Source organism: Dasypus novemcinctus, chromosome 3 (assembly GCF_030445035.2).
Source record: "Dasypus novemcinctus isolate mDasNov1 chromosome 3, mDasNov1.1.hap2, whole genome shotgun sequence".
In the NCBI taxonomy this organism is placed as follows: Eukaryota; Metazoa; Chordata; class Mammalia; order Cingulata; family Dasypodidae; genus Dasypus; species Dasypus novemcinctus.
The window spans coordinates 77,998,555-78,025,315 of record NC_080675.1 but is presented as its reverse complement, the minus strand read 5'-3'; the positions used below and the strand labels follow the sequence as shown (position 1 = coordinate 78,025,315).

The following is a 26,761-nucleotide window of genomic DNA, read 5'->3' as shown; positions in this document are numbered from 1 at the left end:
TACCAAGGGTCTCCTGCATAGCTTTTTGGCAGTTTAGTGTTACATAATTTGGGGTGAGAAACCCTTGTTGCTGTTGGGAATGGTAATGATCACTAATACAGTTTCTTTTGTTGTAACTCAAAAAGCACAGTAAAAGCAAAATTTAGTTTTAAAACCTTACATACCATTGCCTAAAAGAATTTCTCATCTTTTCAATATGCACTGGCATGGCAATAGATGGGCATTAGGAAGTAAGAAACTGGGAGATCATTGAATGTTTTCAGGACAAAAAGCTGGTTAAAGGTCTCCTTATTATAGAAGTACTACGCTCAAGAAAAAAAGCTCACATTTACAAGTGTGCTTGAGGATTTCATGTTCTTTTTCTTTCAAAATAAACTTAAAATACTTTGCTTGGTTGCATGCATGATGACAAACGTTGAGAAGAAAAAAAATCACCTTCTAGCCACTGGGTAGCTAAACAACAATGTGGAATGTTTGTGTCTTCTGTGAGTGATGAGTTAGTTCCACCAGATACTGCTGTGATACTAGGATGACTATCTAAGGTGCCCCATGTCACCAAAAGCCATATCAATTAAAGTTCACTGGAAAGCACCTTAAAGAGCTTCTAACCCATAAGTCAGAAATAGAATATGTGATGGAAAAAGACTCTGTCCTTGGCTCATCCTCAGATAAATTTCATTCTCAGAGTGATTATGCTCAAAAGTTTAAAAGTCAATAGATATATATTTATTGACTATTCAAAATCTAGATCTATGTTTTGAATAAGTTATAAAAGGTGAAAAATAAATGGCCCTTGTCTTAAAGGAGCTCAAAATATTCTGCTGATAAGAAACAGCATGCTAATATCAAATATAATAGTAATATTTATTGCATGCTTACCAGACGCTCACCATGGTGCTATTTCATTTCATCCTCATGACAGCCCTACGCGGAGAGTTCTAATGTTGTCAAAAGGTTACACATGAGAAAACTGAGGCTTTTCAGTGTTAACCATCCCAATTAGGTCTCTTTGACTCAAATCACATGCTCTTAACTATTACATCATACATACATGCATACATGTGTACATATATACATACATGACTGTGGGGAAAACAGAATTGTAACAACACAAGGTAATGGTTCAAAGGTATTCATTGATGTCTTATGTAATGAACAAGCATGAGTGATATTTAATGTCCACCTGATGGACATTTGTATGTAAATGTCTTGGATTAATGCGTCTACCTCTACTCAGCAGGTGAGGGAATTTCTCCAGAAATCAACTCAAATGCCACATTCCTTCTTTCTGATATGGAGGAACCTTGTAGAAGTGCATTTTTGTAAGTCTTCTAACAGCACAGGTCACATTTCACCATTTATTGTAGTGCTTTACGTAGCTAAAACAATTCTCTATTAGACCGTGTGCTCTTGTAAGTAAAGAACTTGGTAGCTTTCTCAATACTTAGAAAATATTTCTACATAGTAGGAAATTTACATTTGTAAATTCTAACAGCCCCATCAGTTACTTAGCAGTCATGGGGTGTAGCCTCCTAAGCTAATACTTGTGATTTCTTTGATTATGTTGTTAGTTTCTACAAGTTGCTTTGGCTTACAGCAGATATTTTTCCATGTGACATTGGAGTAAACCTTAAAACCTTAAAAAAAGTAGTCAAAAATAAAATGTATTTCTCAGTATTTTCCTGAGATTACTTTAAGGTAAAGCCAGTAAGAGGAAAAGATGAATTTTGATAATTTTTCTGGACTCTCAATTCTAAGATGAACAGAAGGCTCTATGTCCATGTTATTAATGCAGGTTGAGTTCATTTTAGAGACTAGCTTTAAATGGAAAACTAAAAAGGTACAATAAGAACGCAGATTATCTTTTGCCCTTTGAGACATTGATTAACTCTAGAAGTCCTGCTTTCCTTAGTAATACATGTTGTGTCAACTATCCCATCATTTTATTTCCACAAAAGATTACAAATTAAAGTTAAAGAGCAACTGTTTCCATTTTAGAATAAACAACACCTAAAATATTTTAATGGAAATCGAAAATAATTTAAAATTGATCCAATGGTACTGATGTGCAATATTATTTTAATCACCTTTGTAGCACAATAATATTAATATAACAACAGTAATCATATACAGTTTCCTATCATTCATGAGTTTTACTCTCTTCACTCAAGAGCTGCTTATGGAGCTTATGGAGTAATTGTTCATTTCCAAAGAACTGTCTGAGTAGAAATTAATCCCTGTAGAATTAACTTTTTTTTTAATTTAAAGAAATATGTCAATTATTCTAGGAAGGGAACCAGCAAGATGGTGGCAGAGTCAAGAGCTCCCAGAATCAGCTCGTGCTACAGAGCAGTTAGGAATTACCCAGAGCTATCTAAAGCACCTGTTTTGGGGCTCCAGGGGACCAGAAGTGCATCCTGCAACATCCTTGAAAGAATGGAAGGAGGAGATTGCCGAGAAGATTTGTAAGTAGAGCACTCCACACCACGGAGGCTGGTGCCCATCCTCCCTGGTGGCATAAGCTGTCTTGGGGCTATTCTATGGCTGGAATTGGAAGCTCCATTTCCCAAAACCAGGGGAGGAAGAGACAATTGGGCACCAGCTTGAGCTACTGATTAGTAAATTCAGCTGGCTAAAGTATAATCCTAAGAATAGCTAAAACTTGAAACTGTTCAAGTCAGAAAGAGATTGGTAGCCTCCATTATCATTCCACCCCTGGCATGAGGGGAAGTGTGGCTGATAGTAAATTGCAATGAAGGTAGGGACCAGCTTCCTTCCATCCAGATTGGATCACAGCCCTAGCCTAGGCTTAAGCTGCACCTCTGGCAGGGAGGAACCTGGTGAGATCTGCACCAAACTCTCAAGGTAACTGCAGGTGCATTCAGCTGACACAGACTGAATAGTCTGAAGTCTACCAGAGCAACTGCAGTCATTTTTGACCCACATGGCATAGATTTCTGCCCATATCTGCAGCTCCAGGCAGGGGAGGAAAAGGTGTGAAGCTTCATCAGTTTCTCTGGGCAATTACAGTCTAGGCCTGCATGACTTCGATTTTTACACATGGCTGTGGCTTTGTCCCTACCCCTGGCAAAGGGGAAAAGTGGGAGAAGATTCATTGGTCCCTGGGGAAATGCAGGAGACTTGAGCCTCCATAGCTTACAGAACCAACTGCATTCTTGGCTCCTATTACACAACCAGCAAGGGAAAAAATGGCAAGAAAACCCTAAACTAAAGAGAGAAACTGCACCCAGAATAAGTATATCTATATTAAGTTAAGTGCCAAGAAACCAACAAAAGTTTACAATCCTTACCAAGAAACAAGACGACATGGCCCAGTTAAAGGAACAAGATAAGCCTCCAGATGATATAAAGGAGTTGAGACAACTAATCACAGATGTTCAAACAAATCTCCTTAATAAATTCAATGAGATGGCTAAAGAGATTAAGGATATTAAGAAGACATTGGATGAGTACAAAGAAGATTTTGAAAGCTTACATAGAAAAATAGCAGCTCTTATGGGAATGAAAGGCACATTAAATGAATTAAAATACACTGAAGTCATACAACAGCTGATTAGAGGAGGCAGAAGGAAGGGTTGGTGAGCTTGAAGACATGGCCTCTGAAAGCAAACATACAAAAGAACAGATGAAGAGAAGAATGGAAAAAATTGAACAAGGTTTCTGGGAACTAAATGAGAACAAGAGACATGCAAACATGTGTCATGGGTGTCCCAGAAGGAGAAGAGAATGGAAAAGGGGCAGAAGGAATATTTGAAGAAATAATGGTAGAAAACTTCCCAACCCTATTGAAGGACATAGATGTCCATGTCCAAGAAGCACAACCTACTCCCATCCAAGGAAATCTGAATAGACCAACTCCAAGACACATACTCATCAGAATATCAAATGCCAAAAACAAAGAGAGAAATCTGAGAGCAGAAAGAGAAAAGTGATACCCAATAAGGTTAAGTGCCAATTTCTCATCAGAAACCACAGAGTCAAGAAGACAGTGGTATGATGTATTTAAGATACTGCAAGAGAAAAACTTTCAGCCAAGAATCTTATATCCAGCAAGATTGTCTTTCAAAAATAAGGACAAGTTTAGAATATTTACAGATAAACAGAAACTGAGAGAGTTTGTAACCAAGAGACTGGGTTTGCAGGAAGTACTAATGGGTGTGCTACAGTCTGAAAAGAAAAGACAGGAGAAAGAGGCTTGGAAGAAAGTAAAGAAATGAAGATTATATCAGTAAAAGTAGCTAAAAGTCTTGAACTGACTTTAAAATAATAATATTGAATGTTAATGGATTAAACTCTCCAATCAGAAGACAAAGACTGGCAGAATGGATAAGAAAATAAGAACCATCTATATGCTGTCTGCAAGATACTCACCTTAGACCCAAAGATACCAATAGATTGAAAGTGTAGGAAGTGGACTTGGCCCAGTGGTTAGGGCGTCTGTCTACTACATGGGAGGTCCACAGTTCAAACCCTGGACCTCCTTGCCCCGTGTGGATCTGGCCCATGCGCAGTGCTGATGCACACAAGGAGTGCCGTGCCACACAGGGGTGTCCCCGCATAGGGGAGCCCCACGCACAAGGAGTGTGCCTCATAAGGACAGCTGCCCAACGTGAAAGAAAGTGCAGCCTGCCCAGGAATGGTGCTGCACACACGGAGAACTGACACAACAAGATGATGCAACACAAAGAAACACAGATTCCCGTGCTGCTGAGAACAACAGAAGCGGACAAAGAAGAACATGCAGCAAATAGACACAGAGAACAGACAACTGGGTGGGGGGGTGGGCAGGGAGAGAAATAAAATAAATAAATAAATCTTAAAAAAAAAAAAGGAAAGTGAAAGGCTGGACAAAGATATTCCATGCATGCAGTAACCAAAAAAAAAAAAAAAAAAGAATAAAGGAAAATAAGAAAGCCAGAGTAGCTATACTTATATCAGATGAAATAGACTTTAAAAGACTCTAGTAATATTCAATCTGAGGAAGAAGTCAGGAAAAAAATTCCATTTACAATAGCGACTAAAAGAATCAAATATTTAGGAATAAACTTAACCAAGGATGTAAAGCACTTATATTCAGAAAACTACAATGCATTGTTAAAAGAAATTTTAAAAGAGCTAAATAATTGGAAGAACATTCTATACATATGGATTGGGATAGGAAGACTAAATATCATTAGGATCTCAATTCTACCCAAATTGATAAACAGATTCAATGCAATCCTGATAAAAATTCCACCAGCATTTTAAGAAAACAAATGGAAAACATAATTGTCAAATTTATTTGGAAGGGTAAGGGATCCCAAATGGCCAGAAACATCTTAAAAAGGAAAAGTGAAGTTGGAGGACTCTCACTTCAGGACTTTAAATAATATTACCTAGTTTTAATGGTAAAAACAGCATGGTATTGGCATAAAGATGGACACATAAACCAATGGAACGAAACTCATGATTCAGAAACAGACCCTCCAATCTATGGTTAAGTGCTTTTTGACAAGCCTGTCAAACCCAGCTAGCTCAGGCAGAACAGTCCATTCAACAAATGGTGGTGGGACAACTGGATATTCATAGCAAAAGAAAGAAAGAGGACCCCTATCTCACACCTTACTAAAAAAAAGTAACTCAAATGGGTCAAAAACCTAAATATAAAAGCAAGAAGCATAAACCTAGAAGAAAATGTAGGAAAACATCTTCAAACCTTGTGGAAGGTGGTGAAGATAGGAGGACTGAGATGAACTACTGATGCTTAATGTATGTAGAAGTTTTAATTAACTTTACTGTAAAAGTGTGGAAATGTATAGCGTTGACAGTAACACCTTATAGTGAGTAACAGCTGGTTTATAAATGGGAAAGTGGCTGTAAAGGGTAATCTAGGAATATAAATGTCAATTGAAAGTGAGCTAGAGAATAATCTGGGGACTGAAAAACACAGTAAACCCAGAGGCGGATGAGAATTGTGGTTGATGGTACAGAGGCAAGAGTGTCCTTTATTAGCTAGAGCAGATGTCCATCACTATTGCAGGGTGGTGGGAATATGGAGAATTATGGAAAAAATAAAACTGGAGTGACCAATGGACTGTAGTTAACAGCAATACTGTAATATATGCCAAAGGTGTACTTGTTTATAATGGGAGAGTATGGAAAAAGTGTGCCAAATATATGCTATGGACCATGGTCAGCGGTAATAGTCTGATGATATTATAATCTGCAACAAATGTTCCACCACAGTGTGGTGTATTGATAGCTGGGTATTGTATAGGAATTCTGCACATGTACATGATTGTTTTGTGAGTTCACAACATCAGTCACAAAAACATATTTTAAGAAATAATAATAGGGTGGGTTGGGGGGGAAATACACCAAATATGAGATATGGACTATAGTTAGTAGTAAGATTTTGATGATATTCTTTCATAATCTGTAACTGATGTATCATAACAGTGCAAGGTGTTGGTAGTGGGTTGATGTATGGGACCTCTATATGATGTTATGCATGTTTGTTTGGTAAGTTCACAACTTTTACTATACACTTATTGTTTTATGTATGTTCATGTATGAATGATATAAAAAATAATAGGGTGGGAGAAAAATGCACCAAATGTAAGATACTTTGGTTAGTGATAATATTTTGAGGATGCTCTTTCATCATTTTTAAAGAAATATTTCACAACAATGCAGGGTATTGGTGGTAGGATGAGGTATAAGAGCCCTGTATGATGATATGTATGTTTATGTATGAGTGATATATATTTCAATAAATTTTTAAAAAATCTAACAAGAAACAAAACAAAACAAAAGTATGTCAGCTTTAGTGAAGTGATAAGTGATTGTCACGCAGGAAATCAACAACAGAACACAGGAGGAGTAGAAACTCAGCCCTATTTTCTAAGTTTGTTTCCCATAATACTTAGAATTACTGGTGGGAGGGATACATAAGAACCATCTACAGTAACCAGGGATGTGAAGTCTGTACAGTTCTCTAGAAAATATTGTTTCCTCAGCTAAGTTATACAATTTTACAAATTGACAAATATTTATGACCTTCTCAGGACAAGAATAATCAGTCTCAGTTGTGGGAAAAAAGATACTTTTCCAGTGTTGGACCATCAGGAGGTGGAAATATGCTAAGCAAGGGGTTCCCCACTGCTGAAGCATCAGGCATAGACACTGAAAGCAAGATTGGATAACTGTAAAACCCACTGCAAGAGAAAGAAATGTTTATATTTCATAACCAAGAAACCAATCAATAATTATTTCTTGAATGTCCCCAAGGAGAGGAGTACTCTCTTCAGGGGTATGAGTGACTTGTGCCAGCTGCTCACATTTATGAGAATTTAAATTCTTTCCCTTTGGACTTATCAATACTAGCCATCATATTTAACTCATCTGCCCCAAACATTCTGCTCTAATGGTTCTTGACATCTTAATTTCCAAAATTGTTTACCACCACTTCAATTTAGCAACCTGTTCCCAAGGCCACACTTGAAAATACTGTACCTTTGAGACACAAAGGGCTAACATCCCATTTTCCATCCTTGCCCTGCTCCCCTTTCTACCTTGGTTCAATTATATCTGCTTTCAACCTCATCTCTACCTGCTAACCTTGATCTCTCCCACCCACCGCAGTCTGTTCGAATTTCTCCCTCAATTCTTTTTGTTGGGTTGTAGCAGTTCCTTTCATATTTTGGATAATAAAGCCTTACTTGATATATGGTTAGCAATTATTTTCTCCCATTCTCCAGGTTGCATTTGTTGTTGTTGTTTTTGAGGTACCAGGGATTGAACCCAGGACCTCGTACATGTGAAGAATGCTCAACCACTGAACTACACCTGCTACACAATACTTCAGTTGTTGAAACTTCCTATCAGTGGCTTTCTTGACTCCTATCCTCAGGTTCTAGCAATATTGGAGAAAGTAACATGACCTGAAGATGTATGGTGCACAGTGTAAGCTGGAAGTTCAAAAACTCAACAGTCCTGGTATGAGTCTTGTCTCTTTCCCATTCTCACATAGGCTTTTTTAAACCTTCATACTACTTTTCTCAAGTTGCCTCTTCACTCTCAGCCCATAATAGCAGTTATCTGTCAACATCCAGCTCCCACCTTGAAATCTATTAACCCTCACACATCCTGTCTTAGAGAATTAGCCATATGCCCCCTTCCCACTAGAGTGTATTTCTCAACTGAAATCGTTGGCTCATGACTTTTTAGAGATCTTAGTCTGTCAATTACCCTTTTCTCATATAAAATTGGGCTCAAGTCCCTCCCATCTTAAAAACAAAACCAAAAACCCAAAAACAACCATCTACACCTCCATTCCAGAAGCCTCTCTTCTTACTGATATTGGATTTTAAAGTCTTACCTGATATATGGTTAGCAATTATTTTCTCCCATTCTCCAGGTTGCATTTGTTGTTGTTTTTGAGGTACCACGGATTGAATCTTTTGTGCCAGCTGCTCACATTTATGAGGATTTAAATGTCATTCTTTTTATTTCTTTCTAAGATCCTTCAGAGAAGAATCTATAATCACTCTACTCTCTCACCTTCTCCTCACTCCTCCACTTCTCCTTACAGTCACTCCCTAATTATGGTACCAAAAGTGGCCTCCTCAAGGCCATTGGTAATCTTCCAATTGTCACATCTAGTAGGCGCTCCCATTCCTTACCTCAGTTTTGCTGCATTTCACATGATTGGCCCCTCCCTCCTCTACAACTCTCTTTTCCCTTGGCTTTCACAGTATCTCCCCACCTGGGTTCCCTCCCACCTGGTGGACTGCTCTTTCAGTGTCCCTTCTGTGGACTCCCTTCTCTTCTTCTCATCTCATTCTCTTTCCACTGTGAATTCTCCCTATTGCTGACAGAATGATCTTTATAAAATATTATTATGGTAGTTGTAACATTTATGAAGCATATAATTTATACCACACACTATTTTGCATCTGTTACACATATTGACCAATAATTCCCACAACAACCCTCCGAGGTAGGTATTATTACCTTCATGCTATGGATAAGAAAATGAGATACAAATAAGTAAGTAGTTTGCATGGGTCACAAAGACAGTAAGGATGGGGCCAGGATTTGAACCCAAGAAGTGAGATTTGAATATAACCCTGAATGTATCACTCTCCTGCCTTAAATTGCTTAGTGGCTCTCTAGGACTCTCAGGATTAAGGTGTGAGCTATTGCTTCACTTGCCTTGGTTCTCTTCACAGCTGTGATTTCCTTTGGATTCACCAGACCACATGCTGTCCCGGAACCGTCATTCTCTCTCATATATCATACCTTTGCACAAGGAGTTCCCTCTGCCCAAAACATGCTTTCTCCTTCTCTCACCTGTCTGCTTCTAATATTTTTTCTAGACTCAGTTCAGGTATTATCTTCTTAACACATCACTCACCTTTCCACTCTGCAGACACATCTATCATACCACTCATCATCAACTAATTTATCTTGCTCCCTGACTCGTTTTGGGATGACTTAAAGGTGAACACTGTAAGATTTATAGCACTTAACACAGTATTAGACCACAGTCAACTTTCACTGAAATATCATTGAATGAATGAATGGGGACAGTGAGGAACCTGCCATTTTGAGCACTTGTTTATGCTAGGAACTGTGCTAAGATCTTTCAATTTGATCTTCACATTGATCCAATAAGATAGGTACTCCCATTAATCTGGGGAAGCAATGGAGGCTTAGAGATCATGACAGCAAATAGTCATAGAGCCATGATTTAAACCTGGATTATCTGGACCCAACACCAAGAACAGGAGAAGTTGATGTGTCTGTCCTCCAAGTGTTTAAAAGTTAGTCTAAGAGGCAAGACTAAAACACCTGAAATGAGACTGTGGGTGTAATGCCAAAATCCCTATCTCCAGTTCTGTGCTTCTGATGACACATGGGACAAATTCACTTTGATGCTTCCCTTCCTCCTCAAACTCAGTCCAACTCTCCTTCTCTGCCAAAAGGTTTCTTTGCTCTCAGATGCCACTGTCTTTCTCTTCATCACCCCAACAGAAGAAGCCCTTGGGATTGCAAAGCTGATTCATTTCTCTCTTTTATCATTTCATCCCTGCCTACCACCTCCCATTCCAGTCCAAGTCCCATAATTTTTTGTTCCTGATGTTCCTTCATCAGGAGCCTCCTCCCCATTCCCCCAGCATCTGCCCTCATCACAGCCCACATGACCTCACTTCTGAGTTACTGCAAAAGTCTCTAAACCTTTAAGCCCCATCCAATCAAGCACTTAATTAAAACACTTCTCAGTTGTTTCATGTTAAGTTAAGTTTAGGTAGTTCTCATCAAACTCCAACAGTGCTGGGGACAGGGACTGCACCCTAACATTCTTTTACACCTTCTAAGAGCAGTGGCTCTAACCATTACCCCCCACCCCCACCCTTAGCCAAGGACTTCTTTGAGAATTTAGTGAAGATCTGGCTCCTCCCCCAGAAAAGCACAGGTACGGGTACACCCAAAAATTGGCTGATAGCTTCTAGATGTTTATGAGTATTAAATTAACATTCCTGCCTCTGATCTTTGATCACAAGGCTTAAAAGTTAGTATATGCGCACCCCACTACCTTCTCTTGAACCCCAGTAACTGTTTACTAAAACTCATAGTGTACTAAGAGTTGTTAGGGTAGAAGGTCCTTTGGCAAGGCTCAATTAAGGTGGAGCTTAGTCTAGATTTTCAGGAATGGGTAGAATTGTATAACTAGGAGGGAAAAGGGTATTCAAGTGGAGGAAAAAGCATGAACAGAGGCATGGAGGCAGGAATGAAAAGGATATTAAGGTGACATACTTGAAGAGACATAAGACTCATGCTTGAGAGGAGTGAAAAGTATGTAGGAATGTAAGGTAGTATCAAATTTGACTTGGCACAGAAGGCAACGAGGAGCCAGTATAAGTGCCTGATCAGAGGAAAGGCATAGTGATAGTGATACTCAGACAACTAGGCACAGAAGTGAGGAGAGTGGAACCAGGAGTGGAAAGGCTAGCTAGAGGGGCTGGGATGTAGCAGTGGGAGCAGAGAGGAAGAGAAGTACTGAAGGAACGTTCCAGAAGTAGACCCAGGATTTAGTGAGGAATGAATTAAGAGATCTAGGGTTGGAGAGATCCTGGGAGATGGGAGGACCAGTGGAGCAAGGGCCATAACCATGGGTGGTATCTTCTCCACCATGGTGGTGTGCCGTGCACCAGACTAAACCCAACATTTATTCCCTTTACCAACTTTTAGTCTAAACTGGACATTAATGTATGCATCCAATATGCTTCCCAGAAAACATTCAGACAGAATTACCAAATTCCATTAAGTGAAATAAATATGAGTAATGTTTCCAGGATGTACATCAACATGCCCACATTGAAAACATCTCAGAAAACAACTCATTTAGCACGTGGTGCTCTGCATAGAACCTGCTTTTAATGCAATAGCATCAAATCATTAGTCATGTTTTCATTGTGTTGCCTAAAGCATTTTCAGCAATAACCACCTTAATACTACCATTAGCATTTCCACAGGCTTCCAATAGCTCCACTTCATTTTCTAAGGGAGACAGGCCCATGTTTCTGTTCTTGGCACCACCTGAGGGTGTACACTTGCATCTGAAGATGCTTTCATAGGAGAGTCAGTGGTTATAAGCCTTTGCAAAGGCACAAAATTGTCTTTAAACAGCAGCAGCAGCAGCAGTGTCTGCCCATGTTCCCCACACACATCAAAACTGCATTCCAGGGCCAAGCTATTTGTATGTGTGCCTGGTAACAGTAGTTACAGAAACTAACTGATTAGGTAACTTACTTGACCCTGGGATGATGCAAAACTTTCAGGGTCTGAAACATTCTCCATTGTGCTTAATCATTTGAAGTCATATTGGGCTACTTAAATTTGAGGGGAGATCATCCCACAGTCACTTTGCTACTTAAAAATGAGCTCCAAATGTTCAGAGTAAGACCAAATTCAATGACATATTCAAACCACTGGTGTGTATGTGTGTGTGTGTATGTGTGTGTGGGATGCCTTTATCACTTCCTTTTATTGAATAGGAAATGGAGGCCCAAGAGAACATGAAACTATTCCTAAGCTGCAGAGGTGTCAGTGTGAATTAATGGGAGTCATCAATGACATCCTATGTACTGGTACCCCATGCATCATCCTCAGAGCTTTCACTCATCAGTGAAGCAGTGCCCCAATTTTTATTGTGTTCCTGGGATGAGTAATTAAAAAAACAAAACAAAACCCGAAGTATGGAAGAAAGTTTAAGGGCTTGGACATTCTTATCTTTTTTTTTTTAAGATTTATTTTTATTAATTCCTCTCCCCTTCCCCTCCCCCCCACCCCATTGTCTGCTCTCTGTGCCCATTCATTGTCTGTTCTTCTTTTTTTTTTTTTTATTGACTTTGTAATAATATTACATTAAAAATATATATATATGAGGCCCCATTCAACCCCACCACCCCCACCCCACCTCTCCCCCCCCAGCAACACTCATTCCCATCATCATGACACATCCATTGCATTTGGTAAGTACATCTTTGGGCACCTCTGCACCTCATGGTCAATGGTCCACATCATGGCCCATACTCTCCCCCATTCCATCCAGTGGGCCCTGTGAGGATTTCATTGTCTGTTCTTCTGCATCCACTTGCATTATCCTGTGGCACTGGGAAACTGTGTCTCTTTTTTGTTGTGTCATCTTGCTGCATCAGCTCTCTGTGTGTGCAGTGCCACTCCTGGGCAGGCTGTGCTTTTTTCAGGCAGCGTGGCTCTCCTTTGCGGGGTACACTCCCTGCGTGTCGGGGACCCCTATGCAGGGACGCCCCTGCATGGCAGGGCACTCCTTGTATGCAGCAGCAGTGCTGCACATGGGCCAGCTCACCACATGAGTCAGGAGGCCCTGGGGATCGAACCCTGGACCCTCCGTATGGTAGACCAATGCTCTATCAGCTGAGCCATATCCACTTCCCCATCTTTTTACCTTTTTTTAAAAGTCTCTCTGCACCAACAAAATGATCAGCCAGGGTGTCAGATAATTTGTTGATGAAAGCTATTAGTCTTTAGCAGAGGAGCCCAGACACAATAGAAGAGCTTATAATGCCAGATTTGAGGAATTTTACTGAATTCTATAGAATTCAATAGAGCACATTTGATCTTCATTGGCTATTAGCACAAAAGTATTGTTTTAAATCGGGACTGTCAAGTTCACCAGTTCCTAATAGAAACATACATTCATGCAGTCTGGTTGACCAGCATGCAACCAGAACCTTAACCAAGCTTATTCTTTGGGTTGGGAAACCCCAAGGGCTAGTTCATGTGTGGGAATTGTTCTATTTGAGAGTGGCTGGCGCACTGTTCATAAAAAACTCGCTGTCTTCTGAAACTGATCTCAGCTTCCCAGTCAGCTCTAAAGCCAACCACAATCTCTTCACGTGGGTTACAGGTGTTAACCTCTGGTGCCCCCAGATTGGAGCACATCCCTTCCTTTTAGAAACAGCCTTGGTAGTAAACTAAAGCCAACCAGACAACTTAGAGGAGACAGGAGAAGTAGCAAGAGTAAGGGGCTAAACTGGCAGGTTTGGCTCTGTGTTTCTCTTTACTTCCCCAGAGTGAAGGAGGGGTGGGAATGCACAAAAACATTGGCTGGGCTCCTACCATGGACCCAGCACTCAGATGTCTTACTCTATGAGCCCTCTATCATGATTCCCATTTTATAGATAAGGAATAAGAGACTCCAGGATCCTGAATGCTTACTATGCTATATACATTTGGCAGTTTGCTTTTTTAAAAAAATTTATTTATTTATTTTCCCTCCCCCCACCCCACCCCTGCACTGCTGTTTCTTTGCTGTCTGTGTCCATTCACTGTGTGATCTTCTGTATCTATTTCTCTTTTTGTCTTCTCTTCTCATTTTGCTCCTCTAGGATTCAGAGGGATTCGATCCTGGGGACCTCTGATGTGGAGAGAGGTTCCCTGTCGATTGTGCCACCTCATTTCCTGGTCTCTGCTGTGCTTTGCTTTGAATCTCCTCTTTTGTTGTGTCATCATCTTGCTGTGTGACTCACTTGTGTGGGCACTGGCTCACCGCGCAGGCATTGGCTCACCACACAGGCACTTACATGGGCACTCAGTTTACTGCATGGGCACTGGCTTACCATGCAGGCATGCTTTCTCTTCTTTTTTTTCACCAGGAGGTCCCAGGGAATGAACCTTTGTCCTCCCATATGGTAGACAGAAGCCTTATCACTTGAGCCACATCTGCTTCCCGGCAGTTTTCTTTTAAAAAATTTTGCTTGGGTCTTGGGTTTGAAAACAAAACAAAACTATATCAAACAAACCAGCAAATAAAACAATTAGAATGTTTGTTGGAGTCACCAGTGTGTATTTAATAGTCTGACACATCAGTCTGTCAGTTGTCCAGGAAGTAACCTCACTGGGTCTGACTTTCTGCATGTGAAAAATGAAGATATATATATATTTACATATTTTCCCTCATTTATCCTGGAAGGATGAGGAGAGGATTATTGAGACAATAGCCAAAAAGCTATTTGAGCTTCTCACCAAAAGGTGCTACTGGAATACAAATTATTATTAGCCTTACCATTGTTATGTGGTTTAAAACTATAATATGGAAAGCAGGTTATTTAAATCAATGTGTCAGCCTCCTGCATAATTTAAGTTCAGTTTGAAGTTAGCTGTCTTCGTATGCTCAGGCCCTATATTAAAGCATTCTTTCGATGAAAGCACATTCAGGGGGCCTCATGTATTCACTCTGCAAGAGGAATAATGAGGGTACAAGAACAGACATGCACAGGTAACACCTGTGGAAAATGGATGCTTGAGCTCCTAGCTCTGTAATGCATGTTTATGTTACAAAGCCTGACTGCAGTGCAGTTGGGGAACTCTTGCAAATCAACATTAAGTGCTTAATGTACAGATTCTGTGACCTGAGACCAGCTGGAAACAGATACCTGAAATTTTGCTTGGTAAATGAAGCATTTTGATGAAAACAAAAAATGGCAGTATGACTGAACATGATTTCTTGGGAACAAATATGATATTTCTAGTCATTTAAGACCCTGCTGGTGAGTTTGATCCTTGGGAGGCAACCTGGTGTACAGGCAAGAGCATGGGTTCTGGAATCAGACTTGCCAGGATTTAGTACTTAGCTGTGGACATTGGGCCTCTTGGTTTACATCTATAAAATGGGAATAATAAAACATACCTGAAAGGTTGTGAAGATCACATAATGTGATGTATATAAAAAACCTAGTGCAAGAGTAGGCACTCATTAAAGATTATGCAATTTCCCTGTTGTTTCACGCAACTACATTGTTCTTCAAATACAATCGATGTATCGGTTTTTATTTTAAACCTAGAATTTTGAATATGTTGAATTCAAATGCAGGCAACCAAAGGGTGATTTTTGTTTTCTACAGGTAAGTCACTGATACAAATATTCCTTAATTTTTCTGCAATTAGATTGGCCTCATTCAGAACACAGGCCTACTTGAAAATAATCAGGAGAATCACCAGTAAATGAATTCCAGAATATTTCTAATTTGTGTCTAAAATTCACAGGGATGTCATTTTGCGGTAGAACTTTGGCTCTTAGACAGTGTAATTCCCCCCAACAAATATCTCTGCAAAAAGATTCCGTTGAGTCCTGAGATCACTCAAATTCTTTTTTCTTGAAGCACAGAGGTCCTGTGCAGTTTATTGCTCCCTTCATTCTATTAGATGTCCCTGCACTTAAAACACGTTTGCTAAGGGCCATCTAGAAAAGGAGGGAAAAGTGGCCTGAAAATGGGGCTGAGAGGAAGGAACTTTGTAAGAGTTTGGCATGTTGCCTCAAACCCCAGGCCCCGGCCTCTGTGCAGGAAATGTTTGGGCTGTGCTGTGGGCCTCAGTAGAAGCCCACAGGCTTTCTCAGCAATTAGAGTTGATGGAGGTGCGGCCCTTCACCTCTCTGGCAATTATGAGCCTGTGGTAGTAAAATAAACACACATAGCCACTGTCCTGCATAAGATTTTTCCTGCTCGATAGCTGCAGAGTCAACACAGTGCCTTGACAATGACAGTCAGGACAGGGACCGGGGTGGTGCTGCTTAACATTTAGCAATTTGCCAGTGGCCCTGCATGAGCCGATTCACACACAGGGAAAGGCACCTGCTCTCAGCAACCGGAAGGAGCTTTGCACCAGTTGGTAAGTGCAGCTGAGAGGAGGAAAAAAGGAGAAAGGCAATCTAGATGGATTCAATTTAGGAATGGTCCTTGAAAGATACTTAACAAAGAATAATCTGGGAATCCATAAAAATTATGGGGGTGGGAGAACAGCATTTATTCTAATCCTGGCTGTGTGTCTCATTTATTATGTCAGGACTGTCGCCATGAATATTTCTGTTGTTTATAGTGGGCTTGTGGCATTTAAAAAATGGACAAAAATGATAGATGACAAATTCATAAGGTTTTAAAATATATTTAACATGCCAGTTCTAAAATTTAATTTCTGGATAATTTCAAAAGGACAAATTTTCTTAAAGAATTTAAAAAATTGGTGTTGATGTTCTACAAATCTACTTTTATAATAAAAAGATATAAAAAGTTAATGTTGAAATTGACATTAAAAGATTAAAAAAGTGACTATACAGTCCTGTTTATGCTAAACAGAATTAATATTATTCCAAATAACTGTGTAGATATCTTAACAAAACAGATGACTTACGTACAAACTACTATTAAGTATAATATCATTTTCTAGAAATTTTTTCTTACTCAACTATATTAAGAAGTAGCTAAAAATTATTACTTCTCTCTGTGATGCAGAGACGTGTTTAATTAATATAGGAAAAACTAAGAGAATTGCTTTGGTCTCATGCTATTTTTAACACCTAAATTCCCTGTTTGAGTTTCTTTATGCATGAACAAATGGTTTCTCTGAATAGTTCTTTGCAAGCAAGCCTCCTTTAATCAGAATGCTTGTGCAAAATATAATCTTAGCTGTATCAAACCAAAAAGGCAAAACACAGTATAGACACACCAAGGGTAATTGGTTTGAAGTAAGACCCTAAGCAACTACAAACACTAACTTAAAGCACATTGCTCTCTGTACTTCCAAAGGAAAAAGAATAGCATTTCTGGCGTACTTTGCATTTATTTCTCAAGAAATGGAAAAAATAAAGTGGCCACTTTTATAGTTTAGACATATTTACAACATTGCTTTATTTTCTTAAAGCATAAGAGCATCCATTCATCACTTGAGAGTAACAAAGCAGTAACCTGATATATGACAAATATTGCAAGCTTAATGGCTGATGTCCATTACCGATGGGTCCCACTCACTCTTTGGAGGAGATTGGCACTGGAGGATTACTGAGCAAACAGAGCACCTGAAAAAACTCGCACTCCCCAGTCTGTCATCAGGGCTCTGATAGAGGGCATTACCTGAGAACAGTGGCTCTTATCTGAAGCTGTAAACTGCGGCCTCTGCCAACAATTTTCAACAAAGAGCGGCGGTTATGGAAGGCTGAGCCACTGAGGCAAGCGGCTGGGAAAGCAACCTTCCTGTAGCCCACCTCCTTAAGGATCACCTGAGCCCAAACTCCACATCACCTTTTGTCCTGGATGACGACAACAACTGAGGACAAGTATCCCGGATCTGCGTGTGTTGAAAAACAAAAAGGCTCCAAACATTCTCCTGTAATACTATGAAATATTTAGTATTTAAACCACATCTTTGATTTCACAATCAACTAAGGAATATGTCTGTACATATGTTTAAAGTTCTGATGGAAATCTTTGGATTCTATCGATATCGAAAATAAGTGCTTTCCTGTCATCTATCCTCCTTTCCTTAGGCAACCTCATATTCCAGAGAGCTAAACTTGTCTTACTGGTTTGGCTGTCATGAAAAGTAAGTCACTGCTTTCTCTCTAGTTATTTTACTTACCTAGAAAATATCAGTTTTCCAACCATAAGTGTGTATCACTTAATGGATTTGTCAAATTTATAAATCCCAGGTAAAAACATTTGAAAATTTGTTAAACTCATTTTTACTGTGTCTGTGACCAAATAAGATATCTACATATTTCCCAGAAAAAAATATACTTAATTAATGCTTCCTTATTGTTTTTGAATATTTTATTTCAATTATGTGTAAACACTTAACTATTTTTAATCGTGTCTTAATTTCGTTTATTGCCTGATAAACATAAGACATACAACCATTAAATTTAGACAGAACTATAAAACCAAACTTTATAGGAAGTCGATAATTTGGAATTAATACTGACATATTACTTTTCATAAATAGTTTTTCATAAATAGTTTTTCATAAATAGTTAAATTCAGTGAAATGAATAGTAGGAGTCATTGGATATTTGAAGTTCTGCTACTGATAATCTAGTTTTTCTCAAAGTTATTTCAAAGATTTCTGCAGGGCAGAAAAAAAGCAGATCTCTTCAGGGAAGAAAGGACAAGGACTGGAGTAATGGAAAGAATATGAAATTTCTTTTAAGAAAGCCATTGGGAGTTTGAAATAATATATATTTAAAGTGGCCATTATGCTTTCATTTTGCTAGCATCTTTCCCTCTGAAAAATGTCAATTCTATCAATCCTCCTCAAAGAAAACAGGCAGCATTCACTAGACCCTATGCCTGACATACAGCAAAACCCACATGTAGGCAGGGTAGGATAAGAATAAAACGTTTAAGCAAAAATATAGAAAACTAAAAGATAAACAGGAAAAACATTATTTTGCCTACATAAAAATTCATTTTATTATAATTGTATTTAAGACTTTTTTTCCCTAGTGGAGAAGAGCATTCCAGTCAAATCAACTGTTGATAAAAAGAAAAATGTATGTCCAAAATACAGGTTAGGAGCTTTCACTATGAGGTCTGCAAGCTTCACAGAACGGCATTTAATATCTGTTGGCCCCAGCATCCAGCAGTGTTTTGTTTTGGTTAAATTTTCTTTCTGTATGGTGGTATCTTAGGATATAAGGACCTTCACAGGGAAAATTCAAAAGATGATAAACAGAATAATAATTATTAACTAGCTCAAAGGAAAAGATCCTCATCAAAGCTTTATATATGTGCAAAACTTTTAATTATTACTAATCCTAATTTTTGAGATGTATTATCCCCCAATTTAAATCTGTAAATCATCTCTACCTTCATTTCTGCCTTCAAAGTTGTGCCACACATCTATTCTTGCCAGGTAAAATGCTGAATGATGGGTTTGCTCTGTGTTAGCTCATAGAAAAGGCTATGGATTCAGCATTTTTAACTCAAAAATTCTTTTGCACATTAACCTGTATTGGATAAGTACTCAAAATTTTCTCTATTCTGCTCATATTTGAACAGATTGTTCTCATATGGATTATTGAGAATTTTTGTTCTCCAAAAAGCCTGAAACATTTGGAGGGTGTAAAAAAAAGTCCTCTGTTAGAAAAGCCACAAATAATGGGATTTTGCAAATCTGTTAAAGATGAAAGGTTAGCTCGCACATGCAATTGCACGGTGATAATTACCCTATGTTTTGAAAAATACACCGTTCAAAGCAGGAATTTGGGAAGGTTAGACTATTACAAAACTGCATATATCATAGTATCATTATACTGGGACCAAGGAAATGTGTATAGCTAAAATCTATAATACATCTTCCAGAGATAATATTTCAGTCATAAAGGAGCATGCTGTATATCAATTTTCATTTAATAATAGAGAACAAAATTAAATACATCAAGAAATAACACCAAAAGATCTGTCCCTTTTTTTATCATTTCAAAATAAATAGCAAGACATCAGTAAATATAAGCAAACTGCTACATGCTTTCAAACTATTGTTTATACTTATATTAGAATGGTTAATTTAATTGAGCTATAGTATATTTCTAAAATTATCCTTTCAGAATGACTTAAATTTAAAAACTGCTTAGAGAGAAAATTATGCTTTATTATAAGCTGCTACCTTACTAATAAGTAGAAATCTTTTACAAACTAAAGTGTTCTTATTAGGCAATACTTTATAAAGACATATATTGCTTGGAATTTAATTTAAAACCACATCGCTAAATCACCTTTCACAGGGAAACATTCTGCCTTGTATAGTAATATTCTTGTTCACTGCTAATTCTTCCTCCATCTAAACAAAGGCATTTTACCTTCCTTCCTTTAAAGTCTACAAATTTCTTTGCAAATTTCAGTCAAAACCTTTAGGTTTCAGTAATGTCTATGAAGAAAAAACCTGGCTTGATTATAGTTCTTAGCTCTACCAGCAGCCATTTTAAACAGAAAACTGGTTTAGTTGTGTTGACAATCACATTTTAAACTGATTCTTTCCAGATGAAAAGATACTTTTTCAAACAATGTAATAAAAATGTAAACTCAGCTGTTTCACAGACATAAAAGTGATTTATATCACATGTACTGTGCTCATGGAGTTTTTCTCCTTACACAATGGAAGTTTTATTTTAAGGAAAAGTTAATAATTAACAGCTAGGAAAATCCCACAAAGCAGAGAAGCCAGCTCTAGGGGATTAACCACCCCCCTTCGCTCTCCCACAGAAATCAGCCAATAAACTTGGTGAGAAAACGATGTGATATTTGAAAATTAAAAAGAGTCAACATCAGGGATGGTCCTTAATTCTGGTGGGGGTGGACTGTGATGGTGGTTGATAGCAGGTAGGAGGAAGCTTCTGGGAGCTGGAAATATTCTATTTCTTGATCTGAGCACTGAATACATGGGTAGCTACTTTGAAAAAATTTAATGAACTGTATCTGTATGTGCACTTTTAAGTATTATAATTTAATAAAATGCTTTAAAAAGAAGTTACATATGGCTTTTAAAAATAAGAATAATAAGATAAAATTTAATGTAAATAAATAAAGTTTCCCATCTTTATAAATACTCTGAGGTATAGTTGGACCATCAACCCTTCCCCCACAGCACTGTATTAGTAGAGAACTTAGTTTTATGCCAGTGTTAAAGAACGATCTTATCAGGTAGTCACAAACTACTTAGTATGTATTTAGCACTAGGAGGTGCAGATAAAGAAGTAGGTATATCCCTGAACTTGAGGGGTTTCTAATCTTATTGAGGGAAAATTACATATGGAAAATGGTGAGAGAATTTTACATTTTAGGAGAGAGAAGAGAGCTAGAGTTAGAGATAAAAGGAGGGAGGAAGGGAAGGTGAGACACACACACACACACACACGAGAGAGAGAGAGAGAGAGAGAGAGAGAGAGAGAGAGAGAGAGAATCTGAGGTCTTGTACCAGAGATTTCCAGCAAAACATGATCCTTTTGAAGAGACTTTAGCAGAGGCCTTAAAATTCATATATCCAGCAGCATTTTAAAATGGCTATGAATCTGTATTTTGTACTTCCAGTTTCTAATTATTCCTGTTAATGGGAGGCAGGCCACATGGATAATTGAAAATCCACAATCAATATCTGTAACATACCTCCTCCTCTTCTATCAAAATTTTGGCTCAAGTATTAAATAAATAGAAAAATTGCTCTGTGATCATTTGCTCATAAACTGAAATATCTAAAGTGTAGGCAGTAGCAGAGTAATCCAACAATCTGAAAAATCTAGAATTTGAAACACTATGTGGATACCTCTGTGTTACAAAAGCTTAACTGTAAACTGCAAAATTTCAGTACCAAAAAAGTTTATTACTTCCATTTTATCAATATAATATGTCCTCATTAAAAAATAAAAACAATTTACAGGATTATTTTGGGTATTCTGCCTTTTGAAATGGTATTCAGGTGCCGACAATGCCATCAGGAGTTCTATCAAGGAAAAAAGTTCGTCATTTGCTTTTACCCCTATCACAGTTCACCACATCCTAAAGGCAGTCATTTAATTTTGCTTGATCTCTGAGGTTCTCTCTCCCTAAAACTCCTCTCTCTATTTCTTATTTGCTAATCCTGGTCTTTCTCTAGTGCTCTTTTTCTCTGAAATGGCATCTTATACAGGCCTTACTTTTTTTTCTCATGCTGGTAAAATAAAAATATCATGTTTAAGCAAACATATATGTACATATGTTTAGCTCTAACAAAACTAAAAGGCCTGGGTGCCACCAGGTAAAGTAGGGGCAAAGATATAGTGATCTGATCACCTCTCTATATTGCACGGAGAACGCAAGAGGAGAATGTCCTCACAATTTGAACCCTCCCAATCAGCTATACGCTGGGAAGCTGGGAAGTTATGTGCAGGCTGCACTGCAGCTGAATTGTGCAGCCTCTTCAAGCCCTCCAGGCTTGTCTGTGAGAACTGGAACTGCCTATTTGTTTTCTGGCACAACTCATCATACAATGATGACATGAAGAAAAAATAGAGTGGGATGGGGGGGAAAGGGAATGGGAAATATAGATAAGCAAATTATTTTTGGTCCTGGCAATGTCACTAATGGGAAAATCGGAATAAATGGAATAAATGAAAGAACCTTGGGTTCATACTTCTAAGCAGTGAAAATGTGGTGAGGAGGCTAACATACTATTCTGTACTTCACAGCTATCCTTAGAGAGAAGCCTCTTCCCCTATTCCTTCAGCCTACCACACACACAAAATAAAGCCTCAGCATGAATACCTTCACAGTCTGATACATGCCATGAGTTAAAGGGAAAGGACAAGCATAAGTATATGATGAACCCAAAGTTAATGGACCAAATGTTTTCATAGTTACTTGTGTATGTCCCCAGGGTCAAATTAAATCCTCAGAAATCCACGTGCAGTTTCCATAGAAATAACTATAAACACCAACCAGGGAAAAATAGCCGAAGTCTTTTTCCCTGTATTAACATATGGCCTCTATTCTCTTCTGGCTTTATCTTTTGAATGGCAAGTTTGGCTTGGTTTTATGTATACAGTGAAACTTCATCAACCTGCACACACCTTTAAGAGTCCCATAGTAAAATATTCATTGTGCAGATCAGTAAAGAAGTAGAAAAACTTGGCAAGAAGAAACAATTCAAAGAAGTTCATGAAACACTTTTATTTTATTGGGCTATGAAAAAAAATACAGACTTGGAAAGTGACTAAGATGTAACCTCAAAGGAAAATAAGAAGTTAATAGAGATGAAGTTATCAATTAGCAAGCATCAAGAAAAATGCATAAAAAAAGGTCTGTGGCCAAGTTTAGTGTACGTAAGATTGCATGCAGGTCACGCACATGTACAGCTACAGACAGGTGCATAGAGTGTTAACAGAGGAGTGGGAACCAGTAAGAAACTGTTTCCTAGGTAGTGATGTTCACTTTCATTTCTCTCCAAGGATGTTTTTACTTCCTCAAAAGAAGGGGAAAATTTAGCCTACACTTTTAATAAAACTTTAATAAAATGAATAGCAATGGGTCTTTTAACAGACACACAACACAAATATGCAATAAATTTATTTCAGACTGAAAGAGTATTAGAAAATATAACTATGTAATAAATCAAAATTGCACAGCATTTTAAGTGATGTAGATAAGCATCCTAGTAAAATAAGACTCTTGTCCAAGGAATAGAAATGAAAGGTTTGTTTATGTTGATGTCTCAGGGTACAAATGAAATTGATTCTGAGATCAATGAGATGAAAAATCTCATAAATTTCAATTACTGAAAATTTTCTGCAGCATGAATTTATGTATGCACCGTATTTTTTAACATTTTATTTGGAAATAATTTCAAACTTATAGGACAAAAATAATATAAAACCAATATAGAGAACTCCAAAATACCTCTTACCCAGATACCCAAATTTACCAGTTTTTAACATTTTGCCACATTTTATATCATTCTTTCTATTTATCCATAAATAATCATCTTCTAAATATTTGAGAGTAGGCTGAATATTTACTATGCAATAAAAAAACAAATAATTACTGCATTTGTTTTACCATATAAAAGTTTGTACTATTGGGGACCACTAGACTGTTTTAGTGAAAACTACTGATTTTGACTTTGTGAATCAAGAGGATATGAGGGGATTCCCAAGACACCCTAACATGATTATAGCTTATTAGAATAGCTTTAAAGGTACAGTTAAGTATATGAGTTTTAAAAAAATGGATCTTTTTGTGAAGGAGACTTTTGAGGAAATCACTTTTAAAAAGCACAAAACATTTTAAAATATTGCTGAGTGGTATATAGTTTATAAAGTGATTTTAACTTTGTTACTAAGGTCTCAAGGATCACAAGTAGAGTGGTCAGTTTGGTCAATTTAAGTTACAAGTAAACCCATCCTTATGGGCACAATTTTGTTCAGGGTGGAATTTTGTTGTACCGTATGATTCCTTAGGCCGACTTCTGAAGCCCAGCTTCTGGAGGTGAGATTGTAGCATACCTGGCACCACAATTCTGCTTGCCTAACAGATTCTAACAGAGCCTCAGATATCTTAAAGAAGATAAATCATGAATCATTTAGACTTCAGGAGTCAGTAGAGGCTTTTGCTTTTGTTTTTAAAGGAAGGGTGGATTTACAAGGGGTTAGATGTAATCTTGCAATATCCAATCATGGGAGCCCAAGGCAGAGGAAGAGTTTATTTCTAAAACTGGGACTATGGGAAACAGCCATGTGGATTGTGAAGCAACTGTGCAATGGAACTCCCAGGTCCGATGAAGCCCATCAGCCCTTCATGGGATGGCAGGCAGTTGCTCAATGTTTGCTAGGCTGGCATTCCTATCACCAACCCAGAGGAGACAGTACAACACACAACCAGGAACCAAACCCACAGAATAAGTCAGAGAACCATGTCAGTATCATGAGCAGGGCCTGAAAACAAATAGGCAGTTCATGTAGATGGGCCTGGAGGAAGTGGGTATTAGGGCAATACAGCATGTACGTAACTTCTCAGAGCAAGTATGACTGAAGTATCAGGGAGCACTTCCAGGGCATCAGTGTCATGGGAAATGCAGTAAAGGATGATAACCCAGGCTTTCACTTATTTTTTAAGAAAGTGAACTGTTGCACAACATAAATTAGAAAAAGAGCCTACAAGTGCTAAGTCACTTAGCTCTCAAGAAGTGCTAACAACTTGATGCTGTAGAAATGAAATGAAAATTCCATAAACACCATAATTACCAACTTACTAACAACTTCTGCATTTCAAGACATTATCACACTTTAAAATGCAGACAATCACCAGCATTATGGACATGATGCAGAAAGGAATTTAAGAACAAATTAAATCTATTGAATAAAAAGTAGTTCGTTTTCTTAAAACAAACAACAAAGGACCAAATCTATCTTTTAATTGCTAAAAATTTTAAGTATAGTTTATTTAGTTCAAAAAACATTTACTGAATTCTTTCTAGGATTCATGCACTATGCTGGGTCCTGGGGACACCAACTTGGGAACGAGAGGATCCTGACCCATGAATAGCTCATGATTGCCTCATGGTGAAACACTAATTAACGCACCTAATATGTATAATATTCTTTAAAAAACAAAACAAAACAAAAAAACTACACCTCAATTCTTCTCAGCTGCTGCAAGTTTCTTGCATTTCCAGAGTCTGTTGGGTCTACTCACATGCATGATGCATACTTTCACAAAAACCTACCTTATCCATGGGGGCATTTAGTTCCAGTGGTGAAATCTAAAACAGTGTTATTTGCAAGTTCACTTACCAGCTTTGTCAGGAGATACATATAGTCTTTTCAAAGGAAAAGAGCCAATACACTCTACTTAATTGCCTCGGGGTGCTAGACTCAGCTAATAAACCAGGTTTCCATTTTTGGCTCCACAGTCGCTCCTGAGTGACCTTTAACGAGTTGTCTATTTTTTCCTCTATTTATTTGGCTCAATAGAAAATAGGAGCATGGGTGGTAAAAAGAGAGTGGTCGCTGACTTAAACATTGCTAGGATAATTAGATGAGTATAAAATTCTTCATTTTTTGGAAGAAAGATGCCAGGAAAAGAGATATTAATGATAATTATAACTAACATCAAATTTTAAAAAATTAAAGTCAAGCACTGTTAATCTAACTATTTTCAAAGGTGTAATATTTCCCCTGATAGAAAGAACAGCTTATTTTTAAAGACCTTTTAAATGTCCCATTCAAAATAAAGACAACAATCTAATGCTGTTGATACTTGACTAAGGCAAAACAAAAAACCAAACCAAAACAAAAACTTATTAACAATTTAAAAACAGTTTTAAAACAGTTTGAAACAAGTTTTGCTCTGCCATTTCAACAATGACTAAAAATAAAAAAATCCAAGCATTCTTATTATGTATAAAGCCACAGAACACATCACTAGGAGACAATTTATATTATGAGCAGTATGGTTTAGAGTTTTTGCTTTATGTAATATAGAAAGTTTGCATGGCCCATATAATTCTATAGCAATGAATCTGAACAGTAGCATCTTCCTTTGTAAGGTTTTACTTACTTCGAACCCTGTTGTAAAACAAAACATAATTTGAGATAGTGGAGTGGAGGGGAGTGAGCAGTGTGATGAGTTAAAGGAAAGAGCATTAAATCAACACAAAAAGTTTTTATGTAGTTCATCCCAAAGCTTATTTGAAAAGTCTGAATAGGATGAAAAGGTTTTCTCTATTCAGTAGTTTCAGTTAATCCTCAGTCCAAACATTTGCCCCAATAAACATTAGATTATTTTTATGTTCTCTATAAAGCTGTCAGTCCTCAATAAACAGATACACTCCTGGTGGTTTTATCTATGCTGTCAAAGAATTGTCAATATGCATACTAGCTCTTAAATTAAAACAAACACCCAGAAAAAGAAAT

The 26,761-nt window shown here is 37.8% G+C and overlaps 1 protein-coding gene and 1 long non-coding RNA gene across 3 annotated transcripts in view; one reads left to right on the top strand and one right to left on the bottom strand.

The window, feature by feature from the left end:
* The window catches only part of SLC25A21 (solute carrier family 25 member 21), a 560,688-nt gene that overhangs the window by 113,389 nt on the left and 420,538 nt on the right, over positions 1–26,761 (bottom strand). The window lies entirely within an intron of this gene.
* LOC139437929 (uncharacterized) overlaps positions 16,065–26,761 on the top strand; it is a 29,145-nt gene continuing 18,448 nt past the window's right edge. Inside the window, exons 1-2 of the long non-coding RNA XR_011647810.1 lie at positions 16,065–16,218; positions 17,248–17,925. This is a non-coding gene — a long non-coding RNA (uncharacterized lncRNA). The remainder of the gene's footprint in view (positions 16,219–17,247; positions 17,926–26,761) is intronic.